Here is a 10,312-nt window from a genome sequence, read left to right as displayed (position 1 = left end):
CCCTATGCACCATTGGAGAAGAAGAATATACGGAACACAGATTGAGAACATTAAAAAAATATTGTATTCAATCACTTGGGACGTTAATGAAATATCTCTTATATTATTGTTTTAATATTCCTACTAGCTTAAAATTTATGGCCATTTTTCATAGACAACGCATGTTCGATAGAGAAGCTCCAAAAAAAATACTGTATTTAAATACTTGGGGCTGTAATGAAATATCTCTAAATTGTTTAAAATTTATGGTCATTTGTCATAGACAATGTACATTTTATGTTGTTATAAAACAGCCCCCTCACAGTAGTAATTTTGATACAATTTGTACCCGAGGCGAAAGTGTTGATGTCCCTTTATTATATTAATTTCATCATATCCCCGAATCTTATGCAAGGAGATTGAATTTTTTTTTTAAACATAGTTCATAATATTTTTTACTTACCGTAAAAATATCCTAAAAACTATTTATTTCGTAATTTAAGAATTTAGTTTTAAATATTTTTTTAATGCTTTTTCTACCAAAAACTAATTTTAAGTTTATTTAACTATGCTATATATATATATTTTTTATCCAATAAACAAAGAACAATATTGAAGATATTTTGCTGTAGTTGCCATATTTGTAAATTTAAAAAAAAAACTATATGTAAATTTAAACATTCCTTTATATAAAAAAAAAATATTTAAATATTCACTGATCTTTTATGAAAATTTGAATATTTCTATTTGTTCCGGAAATCAGTTTGACGCCATAGAAAAAAAATATAGATGTGAATTAAAATTCCATAGACGTTCAGAAATGGTTTTATCAGTGCCTACCCCAGCTAACAAAATGCAAGAAACTAAAAATACCTAAAATTTGAATATTTCTATTTGTTCCGGAAATCAGTTTGACGCCATAGAAAAAAGATATAGATGTGAATTAAAATTCCATAGACGTTCAGAAATGGTTTTATCAGTGCCTACCCAAGCTAACACAATGCAAGAATCTAAAAATACCTAAAATTTGAATATTTCTATTTGTTCCGGAAATCAGTTCGTCACCGTAGAAAAAAGATATAGATGTGAATTAAAATTCCATAGCTGTTCAGAAATGGTTTTATCAGTGCCTAACCAAGCTAACAAAATGCAAGAAACTAAAAATACCTAAAATTTGAATATTTCTATTTGTTCCGGAAATCAGTTTGTCACCATAGAAAAAAGATATAGATGTGAATTAAAATTCCATAGACGTTCAGAAATGGTTTTATCAGTGCCTACCCCAGCTAACAAAATGCAAGAAACTAAAAATACCTAAAATTTGAATATTTCTATTTGTTCCGGAAATCAGTTTGTCACCATAGAAAAAAGATATAGATGTGAATTAAAATTCCATAGACGTTCAGAAATGGTTTTATCAGTGCCTACCCCAGCTAACAAAATACAAGAAACTAAGAATACCTGGTTGAAGATGTGTAATTTTTTAAGCAATGATCCTATCACAAATGTATTTTGAAATCGTATTATAAAAAAATATATATATGTATATAATATAGATTTTCCTAGAATTACAGTACATGTAAGAGAAGTCAATTTATATTGTCGCAATCGTAGATTCGTAGACTACGCACGTTTCATGTGGTTCAAGATTTTTGTGTTTTAAATTGCGACTGACGCGCGATTTATTGGGTTGTTTGAATCAAGCGCTAGCATTTAAAAATGTCAGAAATGGAAAATGCTACTAAAAATAGATCCCATTTTAAAGTATGATATTAAAGAGATTGTGTAGTCGCATTTAAAAATATATATTGCAGTCTTTTCACCATTTAGTCAGCCTAATTTATTTACTTATTTCTCTAAATAATTTTTCCATCATACATTTTTAATACCGTAGAACGGGGCTACTTGAACTTTGATGTGTTACTTGAGCCCAGTACAAAAAAAAATATTTAGATTTTAAATTATTTGGTCTACAATAATGAACGTGTCGACATGATTCATTGTTTCCCTGACAGGTGACACTTATTGTCACCATACGTTCAATCTAACCCTTATCCGCACCCCAATGGTGCATAGGGCACTGCATTGTATAGAAGCAGCGTTATCTTGATCGTTAAATACACGAAGGAAAGGTGATCAGCCTTCCGCTTCAGGTACCAGTCCAGGGTCGTATTAAATAAATATTAGACTGAAAAATCACTAATATTTATTTTGACCCTCTTGGGAATTAAACGCGGGACCTCCAGCATGGTAGCCTAGCGCGCTAACCACTACACTATGGATACGTTCATTATTGTAGACCAAATACAGATTTAATTTTTTTTTTGAACTTTGTAAGTAACACGTCAAAGTTCAAGTAGCCCCGTTCTACGGCACTGCATTTATTTAAAGTGACTTCATTTAATTTTGGTGATCAGTCTTACGCTCGAGGGGCGAGTCTGGAATGGCTCATTGCAAATCGCTAAGAGGTTGGCTTTACTGGGAAGCCAACCCGGGACTGTTATTTGATCGCCAAAGTTTTCTTACCACCACACTACAGAATGGGTGAACAAGACACTATATTAATTCATTCCATTTAAATTGACCATACAGTGGAACTTCTAGCATACGAGCATAATTCATTCCGGAATCTGAAACATTTTTGTTTTGACTAGCGCAACAGTCCCGGGTCACAATTGAATATCGTGAAAATGGGATAAGTCCTTTGGGCAAGCCCTTTCTCTGAAATTCGTTATAGAAGCAACTTTTTCAAAGAGAAGAATGCAGATCTGAATGTGAAATATTGGTAAACGGAGAGATTCTAGAACAGGTAGATGATTTAGTGTATTTGGGTAGTATGTTTTCTAGGGATGGAAAGATTGATAAAGATATAGAAAGGAGAGTGAATGCTGGGAACAAAGTAAACGGTGCACTGAAATCAGTTATAGCAAATAAAAACCTATCAGCGGAAGCTAAACTGGCAATGCACAACTGAGTCCTGGTTCCAACTCTAATGTATGGAAGTGAAACATGGAGTTGGCAAAAGAAGGATGAAAGTAGACTGAATGCAGTCGAAATGCGATCTCTCAGAAGAATGTGTAACAAAACGATGTATGATAGATGTGCAAATAGTGAAATAAGGAAGGAATGCAAAGCTGAGATAAGCATTATCGATAAAATTAAGAAAGGTGTGTTGAGACGGTTTGGACATGTAGAACGAATGAGTGAGGAAAGAACGGTAAAACAAATTTATGAGGCGAATGTTAGCGGGAAAAGAAGCAGAGGAAGACCGAGAAAAACATGGCACGATCAGGTATGCCAAATACTCGAAAGTGGTCAGGTTAGGAGTCGTAACAATCGGCGGGTATGTATGAGGAGATGCATGAACGTGGAAGAGGCGAAGAATGTTTGCAAGGACAGAGTGGTGTGGCGCTCTATTCTCTCTGCCTACCCCTGCGGGGAAGCGGCGTGATGGTTAGTTAGTTAAGCAACTTTTTCACAATTTTTCAAATGAGCAAATTAGTGTCGGGGCTGATGAACAAAACCGCCCAACAACAATGTGTTAACTGTATTATCGGTCATTTAAACCATTAAAACTGAAATTTTTTGTATTGTAAAAGCTTCTAATATTCGCATATGTAATAGTTGGCCCAAAATATAAAAAATATGTAAGGCTCACTCCTAAAAACGTTATATCGCTCACTCCTTTAAAGAACGTCATAAATCAAAAATTGTCAATTTTCAGTTGTGCATGTTTTCGGAATATCCAGAAAATGTACTATATCCCGGCAAAAGAGGCATATTTTTAACATAATATGTACCCGCTACAGGTCAAAAAGTGTTGTTTTTGCATTTTGAAGAAAAGGTATTGTTTAATGATTTTTTAAAAATATACTAAATATTTTTCAAATGGGGAAAAAACCTTCAGTTTTAACTTAATTTAAGATCTGTTGCACAGTAAAAAGTTCAATAAGTGGCTTGATATTTATTCTTAATACATTGTATTATATTTTTAAACTTAAAAACGTTCTCCTGAAAAATCAAGTTTTTTGATTTATGACGTTCTTGAAAGGAGTGAGCGATATATCAAATAACTTGACTTTTCAGGAGATTGTTTTTAAAGTTTAAAAATATAATAAAATGTATTAAAAAATAAATATCAAGCCACTTATTGAACTTTTTACTGTGCAACAGATCTTTTTAGGCAAAACCTGAAGGTTCTTTATCCATTTGTAAAATATTTAGTATATTTAATAAAAAAAAATTAAACAATACCTTTTCTTACTACTACTACTACTACCATCACGCCGTTTCCCGCAGGGGTAGGCAGAGAGGATGGTACGCCACACTCTTCTGTCCTGACATACACTCCTCGCCTCTTTTACATCCATACATCTAGTCATACATGCCCTCCGATTACGCAGACTTTTGACACCGCCAGATTTTAGGTTCTGATTGATCCGATCGTGCCAAGTCTTTTTCGGTCGTCTACGTTCTGTTATCCCTCTCACATTCGCCACACATATATTTTCTTAGTCATTTTCTCGTTATCCATTCGCTCCACATGTCCATACCACCGCAAAGAACTTTACCTTTTACCTTTTCTTAAAAATGCAAAAACAACACTTTCTGCCCTGTAGCGGGTAAATATTAAGTTAAAAATATGTCGCTTTTGCTGGGATATAGTACATTTTATGGGCATTCGGAAAACATGCACAACTGAAAATTGACAATTTTTGTTATATGACGTTGAAGGGAGTGAGGGGTATATGAAAATTAGCTCAAAAATATTATGGTAGTGATTGATATACTATTTTTATTTACCCGCTGTATTAGAAGAATGTAATTATCGTCCAAAAGTTGGATCACCAGTGCTTAGAGTATGTGCATTTGATGAGGATTTGAATGTTGGTATATATTGTAAGATGATGTGAACGCACATCCAAATTTGAAATAAAACCTTGCTGATGAAATTTATGTAAATTATCATATGAGAGACTTAGAAACAAATGGAAGAGGATTGCCTTATTAATGATGTTTATAGAACTTTCTTTATGTTTCAAACATTTACTAATTGGAGATTAGAACCAACTAACTAACTGACTATCACGCCACTTTGCAGGGGTAGGCAGTAAAGGTGTAGAAGAATCCCGCTTCGGAAAACTCCTTCAGACACATGGCACAAATCAATATCCAATGACATATTGTTCAACATAGCGGTAGCTCTTTCTACAGGCATAACCGTCGCCAGGTTGGTCCTGTGTATAGGAATGTGAAACAGTCTATGCCCACGCTGTCTTAGGTAACTATCGGGAACAAACAGACCAATGTTCCGGGTAATTTCAGGATTATTGATCATACCACGCAACAATGGATAAAAATGCGTAATCAAATACACATTGCTTCTAGTCTCTAAACTGTTGTAGCCAAGCATACCCTGGAGAAACTGGGTCGGGTAGAGCCGAGGATAATAGCCGTACTCTCTCATGTAGAGATACCTCAGAAACTTCTTTTGGACTTTCTCTACCATAAGGGAGTACTTAAGCTCGTGTGGCCCCCAAATCATGGAGCCACTCTCGAGTCTACTTCGCACCAAGGAGTTGTAAAGAGTTCTCAGCAAGCGGGTATTTTCAAATCTGCTTTTGCAAACAATCGTCACCACTACACATACATGCATCTCTTCGTACATACCCGCCGATTATTGTGACTCCAGACTGAAGTGTTTGAAGTACTTAAGTCAAGTTTTCCTGCTTTTATTTCCAACTACATTCTCGTCATAAATTTGTTTCGCAATTCTTTCTTCACTCATTCGTTCCACATGTCCGAATCATCTCAATACACCGTTCTTAATTTGATGGATAATGCTTATCTCAGCCTTTGGTTGTATCACCATTGGAACATCTACCATACATGGTTTTGCTGCACTGAGAGATCGCAATTCGTCTAATGCCTATGTAATGGTGATAATAATGACTATTTCTATGGATGTGGAGGAAACCAGAAGTGTATGAGACAGACTCCTGTGGCATTCCATCCTCTCTGCCTACCCCACAGAAGCGGCGTGATTGTAGCAGTAGTACTTAAAATTGTAAATGAAAACACTTGTTTTTTTACTTCATTCATTCAAACCCTTATCTTCACCCCAATGGTGCATAGGGCACTGCATTATATTAACGCAGTGTTATCTTGATCGTTAATACACAAAGGAAAGGTGTTCAGCCCTCCGCTTCAGGTACCAGTCCAGGGTAATATTGAATAAATATTATAGTGAAAAAATCACTTAATTATTTGAACCCCCTGGGAAACTTATTTGGCACCTCCAGAACGGTAGCCGATCGTGCTGACCATTACACAACGGAGGCGGATTTTTTACTACTTGAGCTATATTTATTTTAACGACTAGTTTCAGAAGCTACAAATGCTTCCATCTTGGGGTCTGAATATAAACTGATTTATATTATATAGTTTATATTCAGACCCGAAGTTAAAAGCGTCTGTTGCTTCCAAACTAGTCATGAAAACAAATATAACTCGAGTGTTTTCATTTATAATTTCATCCTGTCTTACCACAAAGTGAATGCCGAAACAATAAATTTAATAAAGGATACTTGAATGTTTATTTCTATGTCTGTCATATGAATATATACCTGTCAAAGAACAAAATCCATACAACGGGACAAATATCGGCACATTGATTGTTTGCAATAATAAATTATATTATCCTTAAGGAACGTGCTTCGAAGGCTCAAAATTATGACATTTAATTTAAATTAGTATGTATGTATACGTAATCTGTCGGTATTTGTTTTTATCTGCTTTTCTTATCCAAAAAATATTGCGTAATACAAAATAACAAAAATTATTTTTATATAAATACAAATGTGTCGCTTTACCTCGCCGATTCCCTTTGCGAAGAATCGTCAGTCTTCAGAATACATGTGAAACCATTCCGAAGAAACCTACGTGTATTTAGACCATGTGTACGTTATAGTTACCTGCATATATACATATAGGACTATATTATAATAATATATAATTGAATTACTTAAGCATATATATATGAAAGCTGTCTGAGTTACAGTTAAAATCTTTGTTTTAAACATTTTTTGAACCTGCGGTGGATGCATGTTTGATGTACCGTTCCCTTAACCGGATCCACGCGGCTCGCATAACCGTATGTGTTTTCACAAAACATTCCCCGTACGCGGCTGACATAACCGTTTGTGTTTTTACTTTACTCCAAGTTTCGAACCTCAGTTCAACTTGGAGGGATTTTTCCATGGCGTGGAACTTTGGATAAAATAATACGTCAATCCTTGGCCTTATGACGACTGTTGAAATATCCGACTAATAATTTGTAACATCACAAGGATAAATAAAAGAACAGATCCCTCATTTTTCTTGCGGTCGGTAATTAGTCCGCCCCATAATCATCCCCTATATCTGTCTCACTCTCGACGCTACGCAACGCCAGTGGGTAAGAGTGACACTCGATACGTGCTTTGATTTATTTATGTTACGATCTTATTTGTTTATATTACGATATATTTCAAGAATAATGTGACACGAGTGTATTATAGAGTACCAAAAAGTCACAATGAATCCCATTGAACGTTTTTGTTTAGGATAATAAATTGTTTCTTAACTAAATACATGATAAAAGTAATCATTTAAAAAACGGCGAAATACCGCCGCGCACGGGCGTCTCTCAGGAACAAAGTAACGCGGTCAAAAGGTACATTTCAGACTGTTTTTTTATGTCTGTGGACCGCTGGCGACGGGATTTGATAATTGTGTACAGATAGTTAAGACATTAACAAAGAGATTGGTACATAATATTCATATAATACAATAAACCATATCCGCTCCCTAGGTGGAGCATATGGAGTCCACAAACTGTCTCCAGGCTTTTCTGTCGGCTGCCAGCTCCCTTCATATGGAAATATTAAATAATATTCATATGGAAATATTAAATAATTCCTTCTTTACTATCTTTGAAATGAGGCAGACGCCGCAGAAGGTAAAAATAACCTTCCCATCCTCAAGCATTAATCGTTCCAACTGATAAAAATACCTTTTCCATCCTAAGTGTGTCAATATAAGATCAATTCCCCAAAAATCGGTATTTATAATTTCCAAGTAAAAACAACTCTACATTATATTTATTTCATTTTTATTTAGAGCAGTGCTCATCTCTCATCTACGACACACTAAAATTGTTCCTACAATTCTGCGGCACACCAAAAACTAAAATATACTTGGGTCTCTTTTTATGCAATAGGTACGTTCCACGGGGAGTCACATAAAAAAATTTGCATAAAAAAAAGACTTCAACTACATACAAAACTAGGGGATAGGTTTCATTATTTTTTAAAACCGCATAACTTCAAATCAGTATGATAGAATGTACCGAAAAAGGCATAATTATTTTTTTTTAAATCATAAAAATAAAAACAGTATAGCTTTTTCCTTTATTAAATATCCACATATCGCTCACTCCTTTTAAGAACGTCATAAATCAAAATATTTGACTTTTCGGGAGAACGTTTTTAAAGTTTAAAAATATAATACAATGTATTAAAAATAAATATCAAGCCACTTACTGAACTTTTTACTGTGCAACAGATCTTTTTAGGTAAAACCTGAAGGTTTTTTCTCCATTTGAAAAATATTAAGTATATTGAAAATAATAATTAAACAATACCTTTTCTTCAAAATGCAAAAACAACACTTTCTGCCCTATAGCGGGTAAATATTAAGTTAAAAATATGCCGCTTTTGCTGGGATATAGTACATTTTCTGGGCATTACGAAAACATGCACAACTCAAAATTGACGATTTTTGATTTATGACGTTCTTGAAAGGAGTGAGCGAAATGGGAAATACTTTTTGAAATATGCATCTTCAATCCAAATTACAAGTGCTTTTTCTATTTTTTTTTCAATAAAGTATTTCTTGAATACGATGCAAGATTTGAGTTTAGCTTTGTGCCAGTGACACACACTTTTACAGTTGTATCCTGCATAAAAAAAGACTTGAACTGCATACAAAAATAAGGGATAGGTTCCATTACATTTGAATAATTCCATTACATTTAACATAAAAAAGGTCCGCATAAAAACAGACCCAAGTGTATAAAGGTATTAAATTTATACGATACACAAATTCTACAATATTTGTTTGTTTTTCATTTTGAGGGGCATTGTACGCCATCGGTCCGCAAAGCAAAATTAAATATGAAAATGGCCGGAGAGATTTTGACTGTGACTCAGGAGTGTAATTGTCAATAAAAAAGACTTGATATAATAAAAATAAAATGTATTTAACCATACAAATGTGCTTTTATTAACTTTACCCTTTTAAACCTTTGCACTTTTTTAGGTAGATAATTAATATGACTTGAAATAAGAGAAAATTTATAAAAATTCAAAATATTGTTTTATTTTTAAAAAATTTCTTTGTTTTGGTAAAATAGGTATGTATGGAGTAAAATGGACGTAGCAATATATTATTTGTATAATTAAAATGTAACTTAGTTATAAAATCAGTATAAATATTTTAAAATAACTTAATTAAAATGTCTACCGGTTTCAAAGCTAACCGCTTCTTTATCAAGACTGATTAATACTAATCAGTCTTAATAAAGAAGAAGAAGATATGAGACTTTATTATAATTTATTGTTTATGTTGTTTATAGAACATGTAGGTCAGAAAAACTGACGGACCAAAACGCTCGTCAGAAAATATGGAACATACTTTGGAAACTGTTCCTGTTTGTCTGTCAATCTGACAAATTTTAACTTATTTTAGCATAATAAAAAATATTCACACCAGTAAACATGATTAATATAAAAATTATCCTTGTTTTTTTTTAGTGGGGTTTCTTTAACAGTGTCATTACGATGACATCACACAACCCTTGTTTTAAGTAAAATGTCATGGGTAAAATATAAAAACAATCTCAAATGTGGTTTTAGCGTTTTAATTACAACCCTAGATGGCAGTACAAGTGCTATTTTAGAAATTAATGTCACCGGGCTTTAATTATAAGCGCGGGCGTTCATGTACGCCCATACTTGCGAGTGTTTTTGCCTAGAATTTTCACTCATGAATTACATGAAATTATAGTAACTTTAAACATAAAGAGTAAATCCACTCACGAGTAGGCATAGGCTATTAAACATAAAAAGTTGAAGCCTGACTAGGGTCATGGTAAGCGGTGTTGCATAAGCCGTAGCTAGATTTCAGAGTCACTTGGTCGTTAGGTAATTTTAAAAAAAATTACTGATATTTTGCCCTCACTGACTACTATATGGAGTTAAACACTAGTTCACTACGTCAACTGAAAACTTGT

The sequence above is a fragment of the Brachycentrus maculatus genome, unplaced genomic scaffold, assembly GCF_059751285.1.
Source record: "Brachycentrus maculatus isolate JH-2025_06_01 unplaced genomic scaffold, ASM5975128v1 h1tg000043l, whole genome shotgun sequence".
NCBI classification, from domain to species: Eukaryota; Metazoa; Arthropoda; class Insecta; order Trichoptera; family Brachycentridae; genus Brachycentrus; species Brachycentrus maculatus.
Note: the sequence above shows the minus strand (reverse complement) of the source record.